This window comes from Vicugna pacos, chromosome 4 (genome assembly GCF_048564905.1).
Source record: "Vicugna pacos chromosome 4, VicPac4, whole genome shotgun sequence".
Lineage (NCBI taxonomy): Eukaryota > Metazoa > Chordata > Mammalia > Artiodactyla > Camelidae > Vicugna > Vicugna pacos.
In genome coordinates this window covers 65,899,269-65,927,002 of record NC_132990.1, presented here as the reverse complement: position 1 = coordinate 65,927,002, position 27,734 = coordinate 65,899,269, and positions in this window count along the sequence as shown.

Below are 27,734 nucleotides of genomic sequence, written 5' to 3'. Positions count from 1 at the left end.
CTAATTGAACCCCCCGATAAAATTTTACTACTATCAACATACTGTATATATCCATTTGTGCACAGTGCAAATCTGTGCTTTAAAGAGTAAGACTTTGCCCCGAATGAACCAATGTTAACTCCTCTGGGGCAGCATCTCTTCCTGTTATCACTGAGAATCACAAACTGTTGCTATCATGATATGCATTCCTTCTTCACGCTGGACTTACGAAATGATTTGCACACATCACTTAAAAACTGCAGGCCTGAAAGGTGAACCTGGGGCTTTTGACTCCACGCCAAGCACTCTTGGTACTCCATCAGGGGGCACGGGTTCAAATGTGCTTTTAATCGAAGGTTGGATAAATTGAATCGTCTATCTTTACAACTCTGGGGTGAAAAGCACCTAATTAAACTGCTTGTAGCTGTTATAGAGAGAGAGGGAAAGGCTCTATAAATGCTTAATAATCACGCTGACACAACTGGAAGGTGCTGTTTGCTTCTCTGTGTATAGAGACGGTTCTTCAGACGAAGAGCTCATTCTCCGGAGTCATCCATCCAGCCTCGCACTAAATTCACTCACACTAGATTTCTTTAAGGATTTATAAGACAGAAAAGAAAATAGCAGCCAGACAGATGAAAACATTTCCGTGATGCAGGCATAAAACTCTAAGGACCAGGAGCGCAGAGGGGAGCCACAGACAGGGTAAGACTGGAGAAGATTAAACGTGTACGTGTCACTAATCACTATATTCAACCTTTAAAAATGCTCTTTGTGAGGTAAGGCGTCTGCAGAAAGAGAGTGTATAAGGAAATGTGAAACCTGCCTAGCCACAAAGTTCGCAGGGTTATTAAGCTCCAACTGGCTTGCCGCCAAACGCAGAGTGTGCCCCTCTCCGGTCAATTTCACCTGACCTTGGTTAAAGAAGCAATTTTGCTTATGCAGATGAGGAAGGGGGTTTGCAAGGAACTGAAAATATAAAAGCACCCAGAATCTGCTCAATATCTAGTTTAGTTCTCAGGGATCTCGGAGTCTAACTGATTATGAAGCAATTATCAACCCCTTGCTAAACTAGTTTCCTCCCAGGGGCTCCTGGTTCTTTGTTTGAAGAGCCATTCTTTTTTCTTTTTTCCCACCCAGGGAAGAGTAATTAAATGAAGAGAAGTGGTTTTACTATCCCCAGAGGTTTCCTGCATCAAGAAAGAATGACGAATGTTGGAAATAATTGCAAACATTAAAAAAAAAACAGAAAACAATGTAGGGAGAGGCCTTAGAAACCATCCGAAACACTATCATTATTTGACAGATGAGGAAACCGAGGCTTCAAGGCAGGAAGTGATATCTCTGAAATTCACAGATGAAGCTAAAAGCAGAGCGTGTTTATCCAACGCTCATTGTACCACACTGGCTTGTACCTCCCACGAAACAATGGTCTGCTGCCGCCTTAGGTATCAATTTAATTCTTCCACATGACTTTAGGGAAACAAGCTCTTCTGGAATTACCTTCTGGCTCTTTTCCGTTTAGGCTGAGTGGTGAGAAGATCCCTTTTGCCACAAGGACCATTTCAGCCCCTCCCTGTTCCACCATGATCACCTGCTCACTGTGAGAAGCTCTGAGGTGATTCAGGAGAGCATCACCTGCCATTGGGTCAGAAGAGCAGGCCAGCCCGCTGCCTGCTGAGCCCCCTTTCCTTCTCATCCTCTTAAAGTGAAACCCTATTCAGATAGCACTTCTGATATCAGCTGCTCTTCCAAACACCTCCTTCCACACAACTTCTCCCCCTTGTCAAGTGCATATCCTGGTCCCCGTGGCCATTCCCTTTGTGTGTGGCTCCATGATTCTGGAAAACGCCACGATCCTCTCTGTCTCTGTTTCATCCTCCTGCTCCATTCTTCCTGCCTTTGGTGTCCTTCTTGGCTCTTTAAGAAACCCAGCTTGGTGATTTCATAGGGCTGAGTTTTTTATAGCCTGCATGAGGCTTCCTTGCTTAGCACAGCCTACAGTTCCTACTACATGCCCTGCCCTCCCTCATCCCGGAGGCACTGATCCAAGGACTCATGCTCTCACGCCTTTCTCTGTCTTTGGGGTTTTCTCATGCCTGGATTCTCTTGACTTACTACTTCTGAACTCACTAGCATGAATGGTGCCTTAAAAATTTGGATGAAACAATGCCTTCAAGGATTGTTATGACATAGCTGTATTGGATTAGGAAAATCTTTTCCCTCGTTGAGGAAGCGTGCTTCAATACTCATTCATTCATTCATTCATTCACTCATTGTCCCAGCATGCATATACTGAGCCCCATTGGGAAGTTTACTGGTGTCAGTTCAAGGGCGCCTTCCCAGAGAGGTCCTCTGAGGTCACCTCCTACGTAGCCCTGCAGAAGCCAGAGTGACTCATTCCAGACGGGAAGCAGACTGTGCTAGCCAGAGCCTGGGGGATGCAGAAGCACCCTTACCCGCAGGGATAAGCCTGTGTTAGAGAAGGTCTGGTTTGCAGAAGGGGAGTTTGAGTCGGGGGAGGACGGAATGAAGTAACAGCAGATCTGCCTTTCACAATCCCTCTTGCAGCTGAGGGAGGCTGCATCCTGCAGTTGAAAATAGACAGAGAAGGGGACAGAAACAGCAGCACCTGCTTAAATCCGCAGTCTCACAACCTGAACTCCCGGAACGAGATGTGCCTGCAGGCAAGCGCGCTTGCCACGGGGAACTGCAGAAGAGCGGGGCCGGCCCTTAACATTGTTTTAATTCCCCAGGTCCCTGCATTCCCTGCGTCTCTTCTTTCCCTCTCCATCCCACGGGGTGTCAGTTCACATCGCGCAGAAGTCTGGGGCAGAGTTGGGCTGTGGCCTCAACTAGCTCAGTGATCAAGACAGGACTTTTATTTTGGGGGGGGCCTCAGTTTCCCCATCTATGAAATCAGACAGTTGGGCTTGAAAATTTGCTGAAGTAAGTTCTAGCTCGCTGAAATGAAGATCCTCCTTGCTGCAACTCCGCGTCCCCCTCTATCCCCCGCAGTCTGTCCTTCTTTCCTCCCCCCTCGTGTTGTAGAATCTTTTTCTACCCCTGCAGGAAAGGCAAGGCCTTGGGTTCAGAGCACTAACGTTGGCCACAGAGACAGTAACAGCTATTTCCTGGCCTCACATCTCTGTGTGCTTTTCTCCCCGTCATGGAAACTGGCAGGGGCAGAGGAAATACGGCTTCTGTGAAGGGGCCAGAACAGGAGGAATATAAGGCGGGTGCCCACGTGCGCCAGTTTCGTCAGATCAGGAAGGCTTTTTATAGCTGCTGCTTGACTCCAGGACTCTTTCAGTCCTGCCACTGCTCCCTCCTCTCTCTCTCTGTCCCTTTGTGTCGATTTCCTCCACATCAGACACCCCAGACCTTCAGCCCACAGCAGTTTTCTTCTGTTTCGTCCTTGCCCACGCTCACTCTGGTCCCTACTCGGCTGCCATCATTTCTCCTCCAGGAACCTTGTGTTCTCCAAGGACCAGTTCCAACCCTCATCACACATTCTCCCCTTTTACTCTCCCATCCCTCACATGTCCCCTCCCTCTCTTCGGCACATCTTCCCTCCTCTACCTCCGCCTTCTCTTTGTTCTCTGTTTACCCCACATCCTCTTTCCTATTTCATTTCATTCTTCCCTGCCCTCCTCTTCTCTCTTCAGCAACTTCATGTATTGGAAAGACTAGAATCTTGGATGTAAGGTGGACATTGATGGTCTTGGAGAAATTGCCTCAACCCCAAATGCACAAGTGACTCCTCTTCAGAATGGGTCAATAACAACTAATATGCAAGACCACTGTGTTGATAGGAGATGGCATCTGGGAAGATCCTAGGTACGGGGAGAGAAGATTAAACATGGTGCCTTGAAAAGAAACACTGGCTGTTACAATAATCGCCATTATTTTCACCATCAACGTCCACATAAATGGCAACAGCAAAATGTTCATCTTTCTCCAACTTTCCCATCTTTTCATTTCCACAGCCCCTCTTCCAGCCCAGTTTCTCCTGAGCGAGGTTAAGTATCCTATTATGTGTTCTCCTAGCCCCCAGAAGCCCCCCTCATGATGCACCCATTCATAATCGCCTGTTTCATCTCCCTTCTGACGTCTCCACTGGGAGCAGGGCCCTGTCTTGTTCATCGCTCCGTCTCTTGGGCCTCGGACAGCGCCAGCAGTGTAGTGGGTACCAGTGGGGCCAGGACTAGAGGGAGAAGAGGAGGTGCCTAGATCCTAGCAGTTTGGGAAATACTCAGAGTCGTGCACCTGTAATAGGTACTTAGTAAAAATGTACCTAATGGCTTACTGGGTTACTTCTTTCTGTCTCCCCTTCCCTTCCATTTTGTTAATTACATCAGTCTCTCCCTTGCTCTGTCTCTCTTCTCTTTGCCTCTCTTCCATAACTCCTGTTTCACCCATGACGGTCATCACCTGATTCTGTTCCTTTAACAGCATCCGTTTTCTCCCCTCTCTCCTCTGTTCCACCTTAACTCTCCCCCCTGCTCCTCCCCTTGGGCCCTCCCCAGCCCTTGCTCTGTCTACTGACTTGAATCAGGGAAACTTTCTTATTGCGGCCTCTTGCTTTATTGATTTATAGGGGGTTATTTTGTCCGCGGAGGAAAAGGATTTCTTTGATACTCCAAAGGATCAGGCTGGGCACAAAAGCCACGGACAGTTTTTGTTTGATGTGGACAGTTTTATTCCCATTCAATTCCCTGGGTTTTCAAACAGCTGCAGATCTCTGAACTCAAAACATCTGAGCCAGTTCATCCTCCCCCTCCTGAAAGTGCATGGGCATTTTTTAAAAGTCTTTAACAACCTGTCCTGTACCTCACTGAACTTAGGTCACATCATTAGTAAGGCCCTGAATTCATCCGGAAAAGATAAAACTGTTAAATTACGAATAGATCTAGGCACGGGTCTTTAAATGAAAGTGAAAGGTACAAGCTAAAAACCAAACCACTTCCTTCTTCCTGTCACATGTTTGTTGTGTCCTGCACTTTCTAAGGTCAAACCCTTTTTGAACATTTAACATCTACCATTTGAGCTACATTTTACCGTGAGCTGCAAAATCCTGCTCTAATTAGGATGTAAAATTGCCTTAGAGAATTTTAAATGTAAAGATTTCATCAAATAGGGCACAGATGGCTTTACAGATTCTAAGAACTGATTCAAAGGTTTATATGAACAACTGGTAGACAAACTGAGCAGATACGTGCTATGGGGTAGACTGTATGTTCTGTTTGATGTCGTCTCAGCCCAAGTTTCTGTAAACTTTCCAGAGGTTTACCGTGTGTTCGCTAGCATGCCCAATTTGTAAAGCATAATACTAGATTCATCATTGGCTCTAATCACACATGCAGAAGAGGTTAAGTTAAAGAGGATGACACTGTAGATTCATAGAAAGGCAGATCATCTCTGTGTGGAAAAGAATAGGGTAGCACTGAGCTGGGTGAGACCAAAGATGGAAGGAGGACCATCTTACCTATCAGACATGCCTAATACTTAGTGGAAAGATGAACAGCTTTTACACCTTCTTTAGAGAGAAATTTAGCAAAACTTGATAAATTATGGAAAGCATGATGGGTTTGAGCCAACATGTCCACCCTGAGGCATATATTCTACAAATACATTGACACATGTAAGAAAAGATGTATACACAAGGTGAACATTGAAGCACTGTTGGAAGTAAAAAAAAAAACATGACTGGAAGTAAGGTAAATGTTCATCCGTAGAAGAAATTATATTACACAGGTACCTTGAAATATCTTGCAGCTGATAAAATGAATGAGATTTTATGAAACAGTAGAGTAAATCTTTCTGTAACAAGACCAAATGTTAATATCACCAAGAGTATGGTACCTCATGATGTGTCATTGTGGTTAGAACCATGGCCCCCAGGATGCCCTTAGTAATACGTTTTTGGTTAGGGAGTGCTAAAGGGATATTCTCTCAGGAGAGTTCGAAGGCGGGAAGGACGCTGTGGTCATTTTGCAGCAGATAGATACAAATCTCCTAGTTATTCAATCCAACACTAATGTAGATGCTGTTGTGAAGGGATTTCATAGATGTAATTAAAGTCCCTAATCAGTTGACTTTCAGTTCATCAAAACTGAGATTATCCGGAGTGCACCCAATTTAATCAGATGGAGGCCTTTAGACTCATTCTAAAAAACAGTCTTAAGCACTCCCTGAGGCAGATTCTCTGGGTCTGCAGTCTGTCTCTTCTCTCTGAATCTTCCTCCCCCTGCATTACTCGTGCATGAAGAATTTCAGCTCCTGATTGTGGGCCCCAGTCCACCTGGGATCCTTCCTTCCTGTCTGTCCTACAGACTTGGGACTTGTTTAGCCAGCCTCCACAACTGCATAAGCCAATTTCATCTAGTAAATCACCACATATACATACACATATGCATGTGTGCACGTGTGTGTGTGTGTGTTTTACAGGTTCTCTTTCTCTGTGGAAACTCTCACTCATCCACCTTTAGTGTAAAATTAAAAAACAAAACACGTTATAGATAGCAAACACAGAAATCATCAACCGTGGTGGTCTATGTGGAGGGGATCTGTGGAATTAAGAAGAGACAAAAACAGTCGTGGGAGGAGATGTATTCCTACCTTTTGTACTTAACCTTGTGTTTTAAAGTTATTCAAAAGGTCATACCTAACGTTTTCCCTTTTCTTACTGTAGGAAACAAAGCACAGTCATCTTAACGATTTTTAAGTGCATGGTTCATTAGTGTCATATTTGCACTGTTAAACAGATGTCCACAACTTTTTCATCTTGCAAAACTGAAACTCTGTTCCTTTTGAACAACAGCTCTTCGAACAGCAGCACCTAGTAATCACCGTTTGCTTCCTGTTCCTATGACTTGCACTACTCTAGACAAATGCACATAAGTGAAGTTGAATGCTTGTGGCCACGCTTAATTTTAACACAATGTTTGAAGAGATGCAAAATCACAGTGCCTATCCAGTAATATCTTTTCTTTCTAGGGGGAGGCTATCATAAGCATTGGTTGACTGATGGCTTGATTAGTTGTCTTCTATACCTCCAACTCAGACCTTTTTTCCATTTATTCAACAAATGTTCATTGACTGCCCATTTATTCAACAAATATTGATTGGTTGTCAAAAAGCATGACCTATCAGATTGGACACCTGGGGACATGAAGATGGATAAGGTGAAATAATAAAAGTTGTATTGATCATATTGGCTGTCCTTGGAGCCACTGACACAATGCATATGACATGGCCACCATGGTTGCAGCACTGTGATTTATAACAACGAAGCCCAATGTAGAGCCGAAGGAGGACAATTGCTACATCGTTCCGCAAACCTGCTGATGGAATCCGGGGAAGGCATCCACCCCTGCTCTGGATACTTGCAGAAACGAACATTAGGGCAATATACTTTGTGAGCTGCCTTGATTCACGCCATGTGCCCTTGCTTAAAAACAATCCACCAAGGCACACTTTTTACTGAAAGAAAAGGAAAGGGACAAGATCTCACAATGCACTAGAACCTGGCTTATTTTTTATTGTGTTTAATTTAATTCTAATTGTTTGGGCAACTGAAGAACAAAGAAAATGTCCCTTTATTCCTTCTCCTTCCTATATTTGGATATGCTAATATTACTGCTATCAAAATGATAATTTTATGAATGATAGTTTTTGTCACTCATTAAGAACTTACAGTTTCTAAGTCTTTTATAGGGATGGATAAATTTAACCTTAACAAAGAGCTGGCATTATTCAAAACAGACGTTGGTGAACACTTTCAGAGTCAGTTTATAAATTTCACAGTATGCAGGCCCACGCATGCACAAGCAAATATATTATTTTTCTATTGTTTTCTTCATACTTTTTATGAGATACAGTTGATGTACAATATCATATATGTTATGCTGTCCAACATAGTGATTTGCAATTTTTAAGTTATATTCTTTATAGTGTTTATAAAATATTGGCTATATTTCTTGTATTGTACAATATATCCTTGCAGCTTATTTTTTTTATACATAATAGTTTGTGCCTCTCAATCCCCTACCCCTACCTTGCCCCTCCCCTCTTCCCTCTCCCCACTGGTAACCACTAGTTTGTTCTCTATATTTGTGGGTCTGTTTTCCTTTTGTTATATTCACTAGTTTGTCTTAGTTTTTAGATCCCACATATAAGTGATATCATACAGTATCTGTCTGACTTATGACCCAGCAATTCCACTCCTGGGTATATATCCAAAAAAATTGAAAACATTAATTCAAAAAGATACATGCACCCCAATGTTCCTACCAGCATTACTTATAATCGCCAAGATATGAGAGCAACCTAAGTACCCATCAACAGGTGAATGGAGAGAGAAGATGTGGAATAGCTATATAATGGAATATTACTCAGCCATGAAAAAGAACGTACTTTTGCCATTTGCACCGAAATGGAGGGACTTGAAGGGTATTCTGCTAAGTAAAATAAGTCAGGCAAACATTTTGGAGCCTCCTTCCCCTTCCACTTCTACTCTAGGATCACTTTGTTTCCCCAATTCCTGGCTCATCTTGTGTGATTAGCAATAAATATTAATAAATAGCTTATTATAAATAGTATGGATTTGGGATTCCAGAAGACCTGGGTTCAAAGACTACTCCATGGGTAAGTTACTACTCTCTGATACTTAAAAGTCCTTATCAGAAAAAGGAAAATTATTGTGAGATATAACCTTATGATATTGTTTTGAAGATAAAATGAGAAACTCAAACAAAATCAGTAGCATTGTGCCTGGCACACAGTAAGTGCTTAGTAAACAGGTGCTATGATTGGGTTTTTAGTAAATGACCCCAAAGCATTCTGAAGGATCAAGCCAAGAGATTCCCCTAAAATAACTACTTTATAAAACATCACTCCATTGGATGGATGAATCCTGGTATATATGTTGAATACCGAGCCATGTTTCTTAAAAACAGTATCCTATGAAGTGAAAAATATATGGGATCTCTAAATTTGGGATAAAAGCACAGAAAGAAAGCCTGGTTTGTGTAATTCCCTTGTACCTCCGGTGAGAAAGCAGTGTAGCAAATGAAATGGTATGTTGGCACACTGAACCAAGGAGCAAACCTGAACGAATCCAAGCTCTCTCTACACCTGGAGGGCAGCACAGCCTGGATTTCACCTTGTCAGCCTGGAATTTCAGCACCGACAAGTCTACTCCCGTCTTCCACAAGCCACCATACTTCCCAGCTGTGGGCACAGTATTGCTTTGACCCTCTTGCTCCATCACTGATGCAGAAGAGGGCTGCGAGTTTGCCGGTGGCTGGTTTCTGAATTAGGGATGAGGATCATATATCCACGAACAAATCAACTCCGTCTTCCTAGCAATTTCCTCCCTGCCTTCGCCTCCCAGATGCAAGCTGGATTCTGGGAGCTGCTTTTGAACATTATGGTTGTTATAGAACCAAGCTATAATTTTCCGGCTAATGGAAGACGTATTGGCAAAAGTTGACATTAAGTGGAACTAATTGCACTGTAACCGCTAAATAACTAAGAAATAACTACCCTGTAATTTATGGTTCAGTGTGGACTGTTGAATAACTTTGGAGCTCTTTGCATAGCAGTGAGGCATGCGCTGCCAAACTTTCCACCATTCAGGGGGCCCTAGAAGCTGAAGATGGAAGCACAAACATGCAAGGCTGCAGTTCATAAAGACCACCTTTTCTACTTTGCGGATACTGGCTTCACGCCAATGCTTAGTGGATGAGAACTGTGCCTGGTAGAGTCTTAGCTGCAGGTCCATTGGAGGTTGAAATCCCAAACCTAGTGCATGCTTGAGGGGTATGTCTTTTATGCAGTGATTCTGCTAATGGATAGGCATTCTGCCATGAACAAACTAAATTAAAAAGAGAAAGTAAGGGCACGTGATGAGGCATATAGAGTATTGCTCCCATCTGGATGAGCACCTTAAGGTCTACTTAGGCTGAGATTCCAAACCATCATCTGAGCCACAGCCTTAATATGGGACTCTGATAGTTTTCCATTAACTATCGTGAAACTCTTCAAACTGGTATCCCCGTCACCCATTTCTCTTTCCCACCTCTGTTCCCCACAGTTACCACTTACCCTCCAAAGCCAAAAATGTGCTCAGACTACTTCCCTGCTTAATCTCCTAAAATGACCTCCTGTTACCTAAGAAAAATGTATTTTTCAAAGCTGTGATCCATGAAACACTAATCACAAGAGACATTTCTTAAAAAGGAATACTTCTCTGGTAAAACATATTTTGGAAATGCTGAATACCCTTTTTAGAAAGTCACATCTTAAGGCTCTAAGAAGTCTTAGAGAAAGGATCTTGTTTGACTTTGGTTAAGTTAGTTTCGCTCCGTCTTTGATCACAGAAATTCCTGTGTGTATTTGTGTGTGCGTGTGTGTAACACCTCTCTTTGTACCTTTATTGCCCCAAACACCCTACTATTCCCTGAAAGCCTTTTTGAGAAACATTGGTCCCCAATTTAGATTCTAGCTCCTTAGATTACATTTTTCTGGGATGTCTTATTGTGTGAACATTCTCTGAGGTGGTCCACAGACACTGTCTCCATGACACTTTCCCTATCCTGCCCAAACGGATTTAGTTATTCCTTTAGGTTCTTACAGTGGTCTGTTTTGGATCATTAAAAGACCACGTTGTTTTATAATTCTTTGCCGTTTGGTTCTAAGACAGTACTTCTCAACGTGGGAACTACTGACATTCCGGACCTAATAATTCTTTGTTGCTGGGGGCTGTCCTCTGCTTTGCAGGATGTTTAACAGCATCCCTGGCCTACTCCAGGGGCACCAACACCACCCTACCACCCCATTATAATAATCAAAGATGTCTCCAGATATTGCCTACTTTCTTGTAGGGCATAAAGTCACCCCTGTTTGACCAATGGATCTAAGCTGTGAGGTAGTAGGGGCCAGAAGTTTCATCTTGCTCATTTGTGTCTCTCCATATCTAATGCCCATGGTTGATTGGCTAGAAATATTTAATGATGTTATTTCCATCCCCCAAACCTTTTCTAAACTATGGAGACACAACAGATAAAGTAAATTCATTTCATTAAAAATATTCACTACATATACTGTTATACTAATTTAATCATTTAATGATTGTCATCCAGCCACATTTCCAAAGGCCTACTTGTTTTTGAGAGATTTACTGAAGGAAACAAAGAGAAAGAAAAAGTGATGCTAGGTTGTTGATATGGTAAGAAGCAGTTGGGCAAATATTAGATGGTAGTATCTCCCATATGTTTATTGTTTTTACATTTGTCAACCTTTCCAACCCTCCGTTTCTTCATCAGTAAAAGGAATGCACTCTTCTTGAGGGGAGGGTACAGCTTAGTGGTAGAGCACGTGCTTAGCATGCCGGGGGTCCTGGGTTCAATCCCCAGTACCTCCATTAAATAAATAAATAGATGAATAAATAAATTAAATAAGTAAGTAAGTAAGTAAGTAAATAAATAAATAAATAGTGAACCCAATTACCTCCCCCTACAAAAAAAAAATAAATAAATGAAACAAATGAATGCATTCTTATCTACTCTCTCAATCACAAAAGGTTCCTCTGATGGTAAATTAAAATATTGTAAGATTTAAAAAAAGGTTTCTTCTCTATAGCACAGGGAACTATGTTCAATACCTTGAAATAACCTTTAATGAAAATGAATGTACGTATGTATATGCATGACTGGGACATTGTGCTGCAAACCAGAAACTGACACGTTGTAACTGACTGTACTTCAATTTAAAAAAGAGAAAAAAATAAAATAAGATACCTATTACAGAAAGAGTTTGAAAATTCTAGGGCACGAGAGAGAGGAGCTGATGGTCTTATACCCAATACGTCTGAGGGCTAGACTATGCTACTTATACATTTATTTTTCTCCCAATAACTAAAACACAAACATCTAAAGATCAAAAATGGTTTTTAAATTTTAATTTGACATTTTAGAGAGTAGTGTCTGTAAGTTATTTTACTAATTTCCTTTTTAAAAAAACCTGATTGCATTGCATTTGCACATAATTGAACTGTCACTTCATGAGACAAAACCGTCGTTTTGAACACTCACGTGTGCACTGACTCACTCAGCCTCCCTCTGGAAGGTCTGAATGTTGTGAGCTCCGCTACCGTCCCCCAGTTCTGTCTGTTTTGTGTGATGTGTTACTTTCTTCCACCAGCGGCACGCCCTGAGCTGTCCCTCTTACTGACTTCATTGTGCCCTTGCTTAGAACTGCCTTTAAAATGTGCTGACCCTACTCACCTTCTATAACAACAACAACAAAAAATCCAGAAACACAAATATATTCGATTTACCTAGAAGTTAAGTGAGAATAAATAGGACCTGAGGATTTCTTTTCCCATGAAGAAAATGGGTGGAGATCACTGCACAGATATTGAGATAACACTTTTTAACTGTGCAGAGATCTGTTGCTACTTCCCTTCCTTTTAAAGTTTCAGACTGTATTATCATAAAGAAATGGCATGGATGTTCGGTTGGCCACCAGACAAGAGAAGGATGATGTAACATTCTGTGCACAGGCAGAGGTAGGGAGTGTGTGTGAGGGTGGCAGAGAATGGAGAAGAAAACAAGAAAGGATGAATAAAAAGAATAATGGAATATAGTGAAGGCAAGGGAAGGAGATTTGGGATATTAATCCTCTCCTCTAGATGATTTACTCCAATGTTTTAAACTAATATTTTGGTATGTGAAATTATGGTTATCTTGAAAAATGGAGGTTGGCGTTCAAATGTTACAGAATTTTCATGTAACCAGAGCCTCTCTTTAGAATGAATTGATTTTTCCCCCTTTTGGGGGGCAGGGAAAGTAAACTTAAGCTTTTAGTTTCCTACTCTTCCCCCAGGCAGATTCTCCCTCCGCTGCTACACTGAACTTTATAAAGCAGAGAGCTGGTGATACATACACCCCCTGACATTGCCTATACACGCTGTCTTAATTCCTTGATAAAACTTGAGAAGATCTTTATGATCTAGGTCCAGGAACTCTGTTTTTCAGAATTTTGATTTGTAAAAGAGGAGTGATATTATCTAACTCAGTGTTTCTCGAATGTTAATGAGGATACAGATCACCTAGGGATTTTGTTAAAATGTAGACTCTAATTCAGGAAGTCTGGGATGTGGCCCAAGACTCTGTATTCCTACCATGATTCTCACTTTATAAGGACTGTGTAATGATTAAATGAGATAAAATTCAAAGTTCTAAAAGGACGAGGTATATAAAAGCTGATGGTGACTTATTTTTAAATGATGTATATAAAAATAGAACATCCAGAGTACAGTTGGAAAGATATGATTAATTTTTTTGAAGCAGAAAGTTTTGAGATTGGAAAATCTGGGTTCCAGTCCTGTAGTACCTCTTGAGTCACCACTCTCTGCCATCTAGAATGGGAATGACTGCCCATCTCACAAGGATTAAATCAGAAAATGTATGCAAATACCCTCAATGATTCTAGCTCGTAGAACAGGCAATCAATGCAGGGCAATTGTCTTATTATATTGTTATGAAAGACACAAGGTATAGATACTGGTATCCTCTTCCTTTTGCACAAATTGTGTGTTTAAGATGGCTTCCAACTGTATCCAGAGACTCAAAAAGAAAATTTTAAAAATGGTAAAAGAAATTGTTAGTATGATTAATGGGAACATTTTACTTGTAACTGAAGCAAAAGAAATTTGTGTCTAAGATGGCAATGGGAAACCATTTGAGAATGTTTATCCCAATACCCATTTATTTTCAATAAAAATAATAAAAAGACAATGTTTTCATGCAGACTAGAATTATGGAGTGGGAGTTTATAAATCCACATGTATTTTATTTATTCAGAATGGTTCAACCTGAATTGCGTTGAAGTCTCCTTTGGTGCTACTTATGAAGAAAAGTTTTGCCATGAAAATTAAATGCATGAAGCATATTACATGGAGGAAGAGAAGGAAGAAGAGGGTGCAGATAGATTAATGCTTAACTCTATTAGATGGGGTCATCATTTACTGCTCTTTTATCAGCCACATTAGACCTCTTTCCAAGCAGTAGCTTCTAATAGGAAGGTTTTAAAGTAGTCCTTGCTACACCAGGTAATATATAAGTGTATCCTCTGGAACAGGGGTTGGAAAACTATGGCTGTGGGGCCAAATCTGGCTCTTCACCTATCTTTGTAAATAAATTTTTACTGAAACAGAGCCATGTACATTTATTTACGTATTATCTACAGCTGCTTTCACCCTCCAACAGTAGAACTGAGAAGTTTTGATAGAGACGGTATGGGCAGCAAAGTCTAAAATGTTTTCTGGCATTTTACAGAAAAAAATTGCTGAAATCTGCTCTAGAGGAATGTAAACCTAACATTTGTTAATATCCTACCATAGGCTGTGTACTTCATCCACGTTATTTTAAGCAAAACTATTTTATAGGTAGTTCTTCAATGACTTTTACTTGCCAGGAAGTGCTGCAAATGCAGCAATAATCAGTAAGGCAATGTCACTGCCAAATTATATTATCAAGGTGAGCAAAAGTGATGATGCTTATTAATGTCAATTGTAAACCGCTATGGACTTACACGGTTTGGCTATCTAATTGATGTGGCCATGGAATAATATACAACTTGAGATAAACAATATTATCTCCATTTTAAAAATAAAGACTCAGAGAAGTTGAAAACCTTGCCCAAAGCCAAGCAGCTAGTAAGCACCAAAACTGTATTTAAATCTATGTTCATTGCCCAGCTGACACTGCTTCCGGAGTTGTCTCAGAATTGTGTCTCCTTAGTGTCTTACCGCTCATCTTTCCTGCCTTGCCTGGCTTCAGAAAAGTTTCTATAATTCAACCATCTTTCTGGCATGTTACCATTTCTTAACTCCATATTCCCTTTAGATCTGTGCCTCCTTCGTGCCTTACCCACCTGCCTTAATGTTCTCATCAATATCTCCTTTATGTGCCTTGATGTGAAGTTTCTCAGGATCCCTAGCTCTGCTCTGATCACATTATTCCAATTTTCAGAATTCTCTCACTATTCCTGAACAAAACAGTCCATGATCCCCCACCAGTCAATCACTTTGGACCTAAAGATAAACAAGCATTGAATAATTTCAGTCTATTTATCGTTGAGATACAGATGGATACTGCTCATTATCAGTCTCTCCTACATCTTCAGGAATTCCACGCGGAACAATACAGTAAAAGCATAGCAAGGGAGACCCTTAGGCATGGAATCAGTAACCTGGTTTTAGGTCCTACCTCCCACTTTTATTTTCCCATTTGTAGAACTCATATAATTATAGGTATCTTACAGACTTACTGTGAAGGTAAAATGAGCCACATTTTGTGATGGCACTTTCTGTAAATACAGGTAATTGCACACATATAAGGTGATAGTATTAATGTTAACTTTACTACTAGGTATTTTGTAAATGCATTTGAACTGTCATGCTCATTATTTAATATTGGAATGTGATAGAGAGGAAAAAATAAGAAAGAACACGGAGGATTAGAAGGAAAACATGAGCTCAAAGTACTGTTTTACAGGAAAACAGAAGCTGAGCATAATTTGGAAGAGCCAAAAGACACAAGGGCACAAGACTTCTAATGTATGGAAAATAAGGGAAAAATAAGGCATAAAGGAAAACATATACTCTCATGTCAGTTCTTTCCTGAGGACCTAGAAATTGCTTCTCTAACTCAAGGAACTAAATGCTTCCTCTTACTTAATGCATATTTCATTGTTTATAAAATCTAATTGTCTTACAAATAATACATAATGTTTCATTTCTCTTCTTACTTTTGATTAGTTTTATTAATCAAAAGTGTATGGACTGATAACTACTTGGGTATGGGTTTCTTTTAGGGGTGATGAAAATGTTCTAAGACTGATTGTGGTGAAGTTGCACAATTCTGTGAACAGACTAACAACCATTGAATCTTATACTTTACACTAATCCACAACGGTAGTCTTTGCGCTAATCACCAAACATGTGCAGTAGTTTATTTATCTAGGTGAATGGAAGGATTGCGTTTTTTGGCCCACCTTAGAATTATACATGTCAAGTAACTTGCTCTGGCTAATGAACAATGAATGGGAGTTCCAAGTGTCACTTAAAGATGGAGGCTTCATGAGCCAATACGGGATTTGACACATTTCATTTTTCTGCCTTGGCAATTATAGTGGAAAATGTTGAGATTAAGTCTGTATCAGGTTGGGCTTCTGCCCACCCCTGATGTGCAAATATAAGCAGGAATTAAACCTTTTCTTTAATCCACTGACTTGGTGGTGCTGTTTGTTACTCAGCATAACCTAGCCGATCCTGACTGATAAATCTAAGCTGTTATAAACTAAACTGAAAAACTCCAAGCCTTCCCACAGAAGCATATGCAATGGCAAGCTCACCACAGACAGCAGGACATGTAGGCAGACTCAGTAGTAATTTTAGGAAGGACCAGTATGCATTCTCCATTTCTTCTCCAAAATTCACCAGTTAAATAAGCCACCCCTTCCTGAAGGAGGTAAGAGGATAGAGAAAGACCATGAGTCACTCCAGAGAAAGTTCCATCTTAGACACATGGTTCCATGAGAACAGAGATTCTTCTTAAACAAGGAAGTAATGCATTTAAACTCACTGAAGGGATTTGAGTTCTCCAGTGAGAAGTATTGTAGCTCCCAACCCTCCTTCTTCCTGCCATCCTTTCTTCTCCTCTCTGCTTCTGCTTCTTTTCAGATTATAAGGATGAAGTGTGCTGATGGACGTGAACATGTCCATCATGACATGAAACTGCAAAGTGCTACAATCATATTAGTCATGATTTCCTGTTCTGTGAAATGAATACAACATTCCCTGCCCTGTTCACCTCCCAGAATTGTGCAGAGTCCCATTTAGATGGGAGGATATAAGTACAGTCACTTCATAAATTTTAAATATCCCCACTTTATTCACCATTGGCTGAGAGAGGATCTGATTATCTGAGATAAGTTGGGGTTAAGTGTGAAAAAGACCACTGTGAATATATTTTAATCCACAAACTTCAATGCAGCTCCTGTGACTTACAACAGTGATGTACTGATCTCCTTCTGTTGACTCTATGTCCACCTATCAATTTGTCTTCATGTTTCAACATCAGGTAGGACCTCTGAGGACCTACTGTGTGCAAAGCCTCTCTGCCATTTGTTGTTGAACACACAAGACAAGCTGGAAGTAAGCCTTTTTTTTTTTTTTGGCCCCTGAAATGTTGCTGTGTTTGTTACACAGCATAATCAAGCCTATTCTGACTAATAAATCCAGTCAGTCATAAATCAAGCTGTACAATTCAAAGCCTTCCCTGCAGAAGAGTTTGCTTTGACAAGAGTAGAAGAAAAGAGTGTTGTTTATTGATCCCATAAATTCCCAAAACTGGTTAATAGAGCTGACTGAGATGACTCGGAGTTTACACTTAGGTCTTCTGAATTAGTACATTACCATTGGCAGCACACAACCTTAGTCAGACGTCCTAGTAAAGGCAATGATCAGCAAAAGAGAAGAAAGAAAGGATGGAAAATAAGTTAAGGGAAATTTCAAGGCCGATCGCTACATGAGGCGGTTTTCAGTTCCATGTGTCATTTTTGGCAGCCACAGGTAGCTCTGTAACTGAAGTTGGATTTCTTTGCAACAAAGGGAAATAAAACCAATGCTATAAAAATACACCTGCCCCTCTCGCTACCAAGTGAAAAGAAACTGGACTGACTAATCCAAAGCTCTTTTTGGATTTCATATCACTAGTTCGGTGTTTAATTTAAACTGGGGAAAGGGTTAAGAAGCATGTTGCATTTTCATCTGCTTTTTAAGTTCTCCTGAGAAAAACCTGCAATTTTAAAGGTGGATGAGGTGGATGAAACACACACACACACACACACACACACCACACACACACACTCCTAAGACGTGAAGAGAGACTCATTACATGGATAAGGGTTGAGAAAACAAAGACAAGGTTTGAGCCTTAAAACCAGAAAGGCAATGAATCCACTCTCATCTAAATGCATTTGCTAGATGTAAAAAGTAAAAAAGACCCTTTCAGAGCTTTCAGAAATGAGAGCCAACCTATCGCAAATAATATGGAAAGAGAGAGGGTCCAACGTTTGTTGAACACCTACTACGTGAGACAGGACCCTGTATGCCTATGAGCCTCACTTTCCTAGAAACTTTTGTAAAAACTTTACTTGTTATTTGATGGACATCTGTTAGGAGTTTTCCATCTATCATCTCAGTTAATCTCATCTATGACTCTATATAGGTGATCTCTCTTTTCAGGCGAGGAAAAATGAAGCTCAGAAAGTTAAAAGAACTGTACTATCCAGCCAACCAGCAAGCTGGGAATGTTAAAGTGTGAATCCCAAATCAGGTGGACACCAAAACCCAGGTAGTTTCCACGCTGCCAAACTTTATCTACGGTGTCCTGCACTGTGGATAAAGTTCTTTTACAGCATCCCTCGGCTAACATTCTACCAACACCAGAGCTAACAATTTCCCATGAGAAGCTGGATCCCACAGGATGAACGGAATCAGCTTCCTTGCAACTGCCACTCCTTGATCCTAATGGAGTCTTCTAAAACAACACAGAACAATAGTCATTTCTAGACTGGAAACAGCAATTTAGCTGCTATTCAATCTTCACTAGGATATTTCCTGAACCCTTTAATCATTAGTTCAATGTTCCTTTAAATGTGATGGCTGTAAAGGGACCACGCTCTGTTTTGTAGAGAGAAATGTGTCCATTTAGTTCTCAATCATTCCCTGAGTACAGCATTCAGATTTTAACGTTTTGCTGTAAGATTCATAAAACAAATTCTTCACCACTTAAGACTTCTCTGTTTATAATGATTTGCATTTCCCAATTGCCAGAGAAGTGGTATAAGCTGCAGTGAAAAAATGACATTTCACTGACACACAGTGGACAATAAAATGACATAATTATGTCCAACATGCATGAATATTTCAGAAATATGCCCAGAGAATGCTAAATAAATCCTTAAAATTCTGCCACTGCAGCAAGCTTTCCGTTCTCCTACTTCACTCTACTTTCTGCTCATAGGCTTTTTAAAGGAATTTTGCCAGGAGAATCATGAGGGTACTTCTTGTATTTTGTCATCTATCCTGTTTCTGTCATTCTCTAAGGAGCTCATTGGATTTGTCCCTTTGACTCCCATGGATTATTTATTAAACACTTTTTTGTTAACTTGTGAATTTTAAAATTCACAATTTTGCTTTCTCCCACTGAGAGAAAGCAAAATTATTGCTTTAAGGGGTGACACAAACACAGGGATTTTTCTTTTTTTTTTTTTTAATGTTCTTACCTCATTATGGACCATTGACCCTGTAACGTAAGGGGCATATCTATACCTCCAGCTCTCTGGCAGACTTTCTGACATGCAGAAGACCTCAGTAAATGCAGTAACTAAACAGATTTACGGGAATTCCCATTTGCTATAGAAAAGATTCCTGTATGACGGGCAGGATGGGGCATCGGCACCAGCCTTTGAATTTCTAAGATTCCATAATTTTCAAAAGAATGGAACTTGGGCACTGTAAGATCATCAATAACTCCTGAATCGTCCACTGTCTTTCCAACAGAATTTAAATAATTGTTGGCAACATTTAGAATGTCTGGGATAAAGCGGCCTTTGCCTGTGTCTTCATCTCAACCATTCTCACACTTGTTCCTGCCACATCATCCCCACTGGCTTTATTTTAAAGTCCCAAAAGAGCTGAGATTTGCATACCACACGTAGGCTTTGCACAGGTCGTTCTCTCTGCTTGGAATGCTCTCCTCTCCCCCCTACTCCCCCATCTTGGGTTACTTCCTCACTTACAAACTCTCACTTGAATCTCACTCTCCTAGAAGGACCTTCCCTGTGTAGCCCCAGCACAAGACCAAGTGCATAGCAGGTCCTTAATAACAAGAAGCTGAATTATCAAACTATTACCAACCACAATGTGCATTATTGTTACTTGACTAAGTAAGAGACAAAAACATAAGCCATGCCATTGAAGAATCTTTACATTAAGGCTAAAACCAAAAAGGATCTTCGCTTGCTTTGATGAAACAATTTTTATTCTGGGGTGTATTTGTGTAACATCTTTTTGTGAGGAGGAGCTAGTTTCCCCACTTATGAAATCTTAGGGTAACAGATGGAGTCATGGGCAAGTATCAAAATCAAGAGATCTAGAATATGTATGAGTTTATGACCACATTCACACCTAACTGCAGCTGGGACTCAGAACAGCACCGGGGTAGGGACAGTCAGATCTATTCTCGCGATCTCATTTAACAGGAAAGGAAACAAAGAAGAAATGAGGTGAATTTGTGGGCGCTTCATCGAAGGGGTAGGACCCGGAGGAGCCAGACAGGGTGCAGCTCTGTGGAATCTTTGGTCTCCGGACTTTTCTTTATTACTTGTCAATCACTCAAGAAGAAGGGCAGTGCCAGATACCCACAGCCGCAAGAAAGAGGTGGGTGTTTGCAGTCCCTCTAGTCTTCATGATAGGAGGGTCCATAACCTCAAAGAACGGCTGCCCGTCCAGGGTTCAGGTTCAAATGATAAATCATTCTGATCAACCAGGAGAGCCCTACCTTCCACCTTCAAGTACAGACCACTCTACAGTTGTAGGAAAAGCATGTGTGGAGTCAGATGACATGAACTCATACCCAGGGTCAAACTGGGGTAGGGATGTTACCGGCGCAGTGAACAGCCACCAACTTTCAGAGTCTGAAAATAACGGAAGTTTGTTCCTTTTACACAGAAGTTCTGTTTCAGGTCAGCAGGGTGTTCTGCTCATTATAACCACTTAGGGACCCTGGCTGATGGAGGACACAGCTCTACATACACTTCCAGGCTTACTACAGTCCTTCAGGGTCTGACACTGTCCTGATAATGAAATGCTTCCACTTCAAAATGACACACAGCATATCTGTTCACAATTTTGGGGTCAAGTCCAGTTACATGACAATACCTAACACAAAGGAGTGGGGACATAAGATTTTTCCAAGTGCCAAGAAAGGAGAAACTCTGGAATATTTTAAAACAGACTTAATGATTACTATAGTCTGCTTTTCCAATGGCAAATGTTTCTTTCCTTTTCCTGCTTATAAAACATGCATTCCCAAACCACCGAGAGAGGTAACTCAAGAGAAGCTCAGCTCAAGAACTCAAGACAGCTCAGCCACTCACTGTGATCTGCTTGAAGTCCAGATATCTGACTGGTTCCATTCTTCATCAAGTCCAGAGGTGGCTCCCTTCATTCCACAGATCTGAGCTAAAAATATGAATCAAAAAGACACACTATCAGCCCATATACAATAGAAGAACATGCACAGAATTACCACAGTAAACACTCCCAACCACAGGTGGAGGAGACACAGTAGCTGTTCTATCACAATTTTGAAATCTCGCTGGAGAGATGGGATAAGGTTTCCTCTGAAAGTGGAAGATGTTCCCAGATGTGTGTCTTATTCTGCTCCCTGGATGGGGCCCCCCTTCCTTTGTCTTCTGTGGTCCATGGTCCTCTCATGGTCCATTTCCTGTTAATGGAAATGAGATTCGCCCATTTCCATTAACTTCCTTGGGCCACATCAAAAAGTGGGCAGTGGAGAATTTGCCTCATGTGGTGGCTGAGCATCTTCCTTAGTTTCTTCCCAGCTTACGAATTTGAGAGCCTTAGTGTTATTTTAAATCTCAGTTGTAGACTGTTCATAATTTATTTGCAGTGCTACTCACTTAAAATGTTAATAGCCTTCATATCTCTTTGAATCCAGACATTTCTATATGCCAATACCACTCTCACTGCTCCTTTCTGGATATATTTCTTACATTTGCTGTCTTTGTTTGCTTGCCTCCTCTCCCTCCACCCCCGGCAACCTTAATTACAACAACTTCAACTTACAAGGCTTCCGTGGGCAAGCCAAAACTGTCCACTTTTTCCCTCTGAGCCATTTTCTGCAATTGAATGCATTTACTGGGTCCCGAGCTCTTAATTACACCTTTCCTCTGAAACACCTTCATCGACTCAGAGATTTTAACAGTGGCTGTGATGGCCGTTTCTTTCACTTGATCCTTGCTGCAAGTCTTAAGTTTTCGCTGGCCTTTGTTATATTCAATGATGTTCTCCATGACATCTTTATATAGATTTTATTGAAAAACAATTTCCTTTTTTAATCCTCTAAGTCCCTGAACTTTCTGAGTCTCTCTGTTCCCTTCTCCTTAGAGTCAGTTCTTCGATGAACTCACCCCTTTCTTGTAGTATCCACAAGCACCTATATCACTTATCAAGTCACACAACGTAATGATGATGATGACAACCCTAAAATCTCAAGGCCTCGCCCCCAGTCCAGTGTGGATCAACAGGGCATCTCTTCATTGCAGCCTCTCAGGGCCCAGCTGGTTGCAGACACCACCTGTCACTGCAGAAATGGGAAGACACCATAATAAAGGACGGAACGTCCTGTAGAAGTTTCCATCCAGGGAAGATACAGGATGCTTCTGTCCGCACTCCATGACATGTTTAACTTCATGGAAGCAAAGAAGCACGACACTGAAGTGTGACCTTTAGCAAGAGAATCAGAAGAAATACTCAGTGACCGACCCTAACGACCACGACACCCTATGTTGTTAAAACTATTCAGGAAGATTCCTCTTCCATTTGTTCATTTTTTTTGTTATTGCTGTTCACTGTACCAGTCAAGGACATTCAATTTAGAGGGTCACCAGACTGAGAAAACTGTATACATATACTGTACACCCTATTGAAGTACACAGGCTCTCTGTTCAAGGTGAGCCTGGGATTCAGCCACCAGCTGGAAAGCCTCTCTCTACTCCCTCCCCAAGACTGGGGCTCAGGGGCAGCGAGATTTGTCAAATAAAAGTGCTCAACTGTACACCCTGTCACGAGGCTCGATCTAAAACGAGGATCCTGACACAGATCTCTAAGCACAGCCACAAACTGAGTAATGTTTTTTCTGCCCATGACCGTGATTGTGGCATCTGCAGTTATAGGATCCTGAATGCACTATTAAATCATCCCTTGCCTCAGTGTCCTCATCTGTAAAATGTTATGATCAATTGTACACGCTCACAGGTTTTATCGCTTTGAATGTCTTTAAGATATTTACGAGATACCAACGGCTTTATTTATATTAAGAATCATCACTGCTTTCAGTAATAGTACTAACGTAGTTGCCATTTCTGTTGTTTGTTGACCTTGCAGAACAACAAAGACAATTCTTATGGGTAAATGGAAGGAGAGATTAGTATCACCCTCAAATTATTTCACTCCCTCCGTTTATGAACCGGCAGAAAACCTGTTCCTAGGGTCAGCAGTCTTCCCGAGTGTGTTGGAGGCGGAGGGTGGAGGGTGGAGGGTGGAGGGGATGGTTGGTGGTGGTGGTACTTAAGTTTGCACAGACAGCTAGAATCTACATTTACACTACTGATGGGGGGTGGTATCCGCTTCTTCTGGCCCTAATTCCAACATTAATATTTAGTACATATGTAGAAGGATTTTGGAGCAATGGCAGCTATTGTTATAATATATAGCAGATTCTTGAAAAAGGCATTCTAGCTCTGGATGAAGTTAGGGATAGCCTTCTATCTGGGATGCTTTAAGTTGAAGCTTGCCTAGAAACAAAGCTGGGGAAGCTCATCTGTCAGGGCCCCGCACAGATGTTACGTTCTCTTGAAAACCTCCCATGATTTTAAGATGGTCTCATCCTTGTTTATCCGAGAGGCACAGGACACTTGTGCTTTAGAGCATGGCAGCTGTGTCAGACTCCCTCAGCTCCCACACGGGTTGGCCAGTCACTGTCTGTGTGGCCTTGGACACATTATTTAACCCGTGCTTCTCAATCTCCTCATCCATATACCACTTGGCATTATATTATCAGCCTTATAGGAAATTTTGTAAGAATTAAATTCTATTATATATGTAAAAACATGTAGAAAAATACCTGGCAAGTGGTATACAGTCAATAACTATTTGCTATTTTTAATAGCATGATACTTCAAATACAGTATCATTTATATGCCTACATACCTGCTTTCTGTATTCAGACTGCAAGCACCTTGGCATTGGAGAAAAGTGCCATGTAGCAATGATATAAAATAATATCAATGGTAATCATTTTAATAATGAGTAACTAGTATTAATTGGACACACACCACATCCTAAGCATTTTCAGGCGATTTATATACAGTATCTCATTTAACCTTGTTAATTTTGAAGCAGCTGAGGCTAAGGTACTTTAAGAACCTCGTTCAGTGGGGAAGGCATTGTGCTGAATGGTGAGCCTAGGTCTACATGACTGTAAATCCAACACTCGTAACCACTAGACTAGATTATTTCACAGTATGCAAACTGCCTGTCTGACTTACCCCCGGAACAGCATCTCACACTTAGTGACCCTTCCCTAAATGTTTGTAGGGACTCTTGGGTTTGAGGAATGGTGATTAATTGTGACTGCTTAAAAATGAATTACTAAGCATATTTTAAAGAGTTCTTCCTCTCCTTGCCTCTCATCCTGTATTTGTTTTTCCTTCCTTGTAAAATTCATATCTGACCCTATCTCTCCTCTCTTTAAACCCTTTAATAGCTCCATTTCTCACCAGACAAAATCCAGTCTCTTAGCTTGGAGTCTTTGTTTTTCATAGTTTCTTTCCTTTCCTGTTTCAGCTTGAAAATAAAGCTGAATGAAGAGAATGAACAGAATGAATCTTGGTTTCAGCTGGTTACATAAATTGCCTCATTTCATCCTCAAACACGTTAACACCCTTTCCAGAGGGACAGGTGTTAGTACTATTTCTGTTTCACAGCTGGACGACTGAATTCACTTGGACAAGGTTACAATACTAGTAAGTAGTGGAGGGAAATGTGAACTGTGGGCATCTGGCTTTAGAGTCTGCACACTGGCCACGAAGCGGCCTGCACTGGTCGGATGGGACCATCTACAAGGGAACCAACTCCCAGTTTAGAAGTCAGGAGCACTTCCCTCATGAAGTACGCTCAAGTATGTTCAAAGAAGAATCTGTCCATGAGTAGGAATTCATCTGGTGGAGAAGACAGGGAACAGAATTTTAGCTAGAAAGAACCACATGTGTGAAACCGTGGGAGAAGAGAGAGAGAGGGAGAGATGTATTTCAGCTCTTCAGAACAATGGTTATCTTAATGATGTTACCCAATATACCTTTTTAATTGAAGCTTTTCTCTCCCTAATATTATTTCTTGATCCAAATGTCTACATGTACAGGGAAAATACGTGCCCATATAGACAATACCCTATTGGACAATCTCAGTGGGCCATGGACATTGTTGGCTAAATTCATATTGCTTGTAAGTGGAAACCAGCTGTGATGGTTCACAAAGGGAATGCGGTTACTCCTTTTGATTTGATGAAATAATCTGAGTCATCTTTCTCTGTATCTTTCCAACACCCCAGCTTCTATAATCTCCCAGCCGCCACCTCACCTCTTGTCCCTTTTAGGTCTGGCTCCCTTCCTGACATCCCTGTACTTTTATGCTCCACTGAGACAGAAAGACACAAACTCAGCTCCAGCAGAAAGCACAAATATGGAACTAGAACAACACTTGCATTAAACAGATTGAGTGTTGCATGGTCTGGGACTTGTGGACACATCTGTTCAACCAGGCTTTTGGTTGAATTAAAATGTACTGAAGCCAGGTCAGCAAAATCTGGTTATGTTGGGCCTTCCTCAGGGATGGGGAAACTGCATGCAGAACAGAAGCCTCCATCAGGTGATTTTCCCTGAAAGGTTTACTTCTGCCTTTATGTATAAAAAAAATACGTACACATCATATAGATATATTTAGTATCGCTAATGATATTTCAGTGCTGATCAGTTAAAACTTATCAGTTGTAGCTTAATAATAAGTACCACTTAATCAGCTGCTTACTGAACATCACCGTCCCACTAAGGTTCTAAGAGAAAGCCCGTTTCCCTGAACTCCCCCTCCTTCCCATGAAAAGGAGTCTCTCCCCTAGTAACACCCCTGGCTTCTGGCAAGAACCTTTATTCTGAGACTCTCCCACGGAGGATAAGGAAGTCACTGACCATTGGGTAGCAGAGGTGGGTCTATGTTTCTCCATTACTTAGAGATGATTTATTACAAATTAGTAAGTGTCAGGAATTCACTCTGTCATTTCCTCTCTACCCAGTGATTCTGTAGGGAAGTGACTGTGGATCATTTGCCCTCTAGGCATGATTCCAGGACCTGAGGAGGGTGGGGCAGCATAGCAACGGGCTTTAGCAAGTCCATTTCGCCTCACAGTTAGACAAAACCACGTTGTTCACAAGTTTTAAGAGTAATAAATGTAGTATTTTATCTTAAACCGGCTGATTCCTGGATCTATTTTCCCCTTGCATCAGAATTTGGGCAAATCTCCTTCGAACATATGCATATATATTTTTTTGTGACATATTCAGTGTATACCATATATAATATATACACAGTACACATACATAGAGACACACATCTTAAATTTATAATGGAGAACTTACATATATGTGTGTATAGGTGTGTTAAATATTATATAGAGGTTATATCACAGATATAACTTTGAATATAAACTGATGAATATAGTTTTTGAATATGAATTCTTGACATTAAGGTTTAATTATAATAACTTTAAGGAAATACGTATTATAATCATTTTACAAAGATCGCTGCTTAAGCTAAGAGACCCGAAGCAACTTCACTGCAATTGTGCAGTCAGTCAGCTGACGGGAGAACCCATGTTTGTCTGAGTTCAAAGCTTATGCTCATACCCAATGAAACCACTTCTTACCAATTACTCGGCCCCTTTTGGAAGCCGGGCTCAACTGTTGATGGGTAGGGGAAACAGGATCCAAATTCTGACTCTGCTGCTTATTGTCTATGTGATGTGTAAACCAGGAGATCTTAGGTAAGGCCTAGTGTGGGAAGAAACAAAGAGAAAAGAACCACCACCCTGGAGGCCCTTGGTAATGAAGGTGCCTTCTGTCCATACAACCGCGAGGAATTCAGCTTACTGAAGAATTCTGGAGGAGCAAGAACAGAGGTATCCCGGAGAAACTGTCAGGATATAAGACTAGAAACCAAGACTGGGACTTCACCATGAGGGGCTTTGAATTCTAGGCGAAGAACTTTGGACATTGCATTTGCTTGTTAGTATTAATAATAACAAACCGAATCCTATTTGTCAAATACTCCGTTAGGTTTCTTTTACATTATCTCTAGTTTTTGAACTAACCCTGACATGTAGCTGTAATTATTCTCACATGATTGGTAGGGAGACTGAGAATCACATCTTTGCTGAGAATTCCTGACGCTCTGACAGGCGAGCAGTCACATGATTTGAGGACATGAAATGGTTTTGTGAAAGCTGAGGCCTCTGAGGTCAACCTTGAAAACTCGGAAGCGTTTGAACATGAGAATTCGAGGAGGCATCAGCCCAGGCTATGGGAACAACCTAAGAGGACACATGGGGATGAAAAATTAATAAGGCGCCTGAGCGTTTGGGGAGAGCAACAGTATGTCACCCTGAAATTTCTCTGTAAGGTGGACCAAGAAGAAAACTTGCTCCAACATGTTCTTCTGAGTCAATATGCATTTCTTCTTCCCATCCTGAAATCTAGGCTCCATGGAGGGATCTGAGGAAGGTGTCCTATTACTGAATTGGATGAACATCTTACGAAACAGC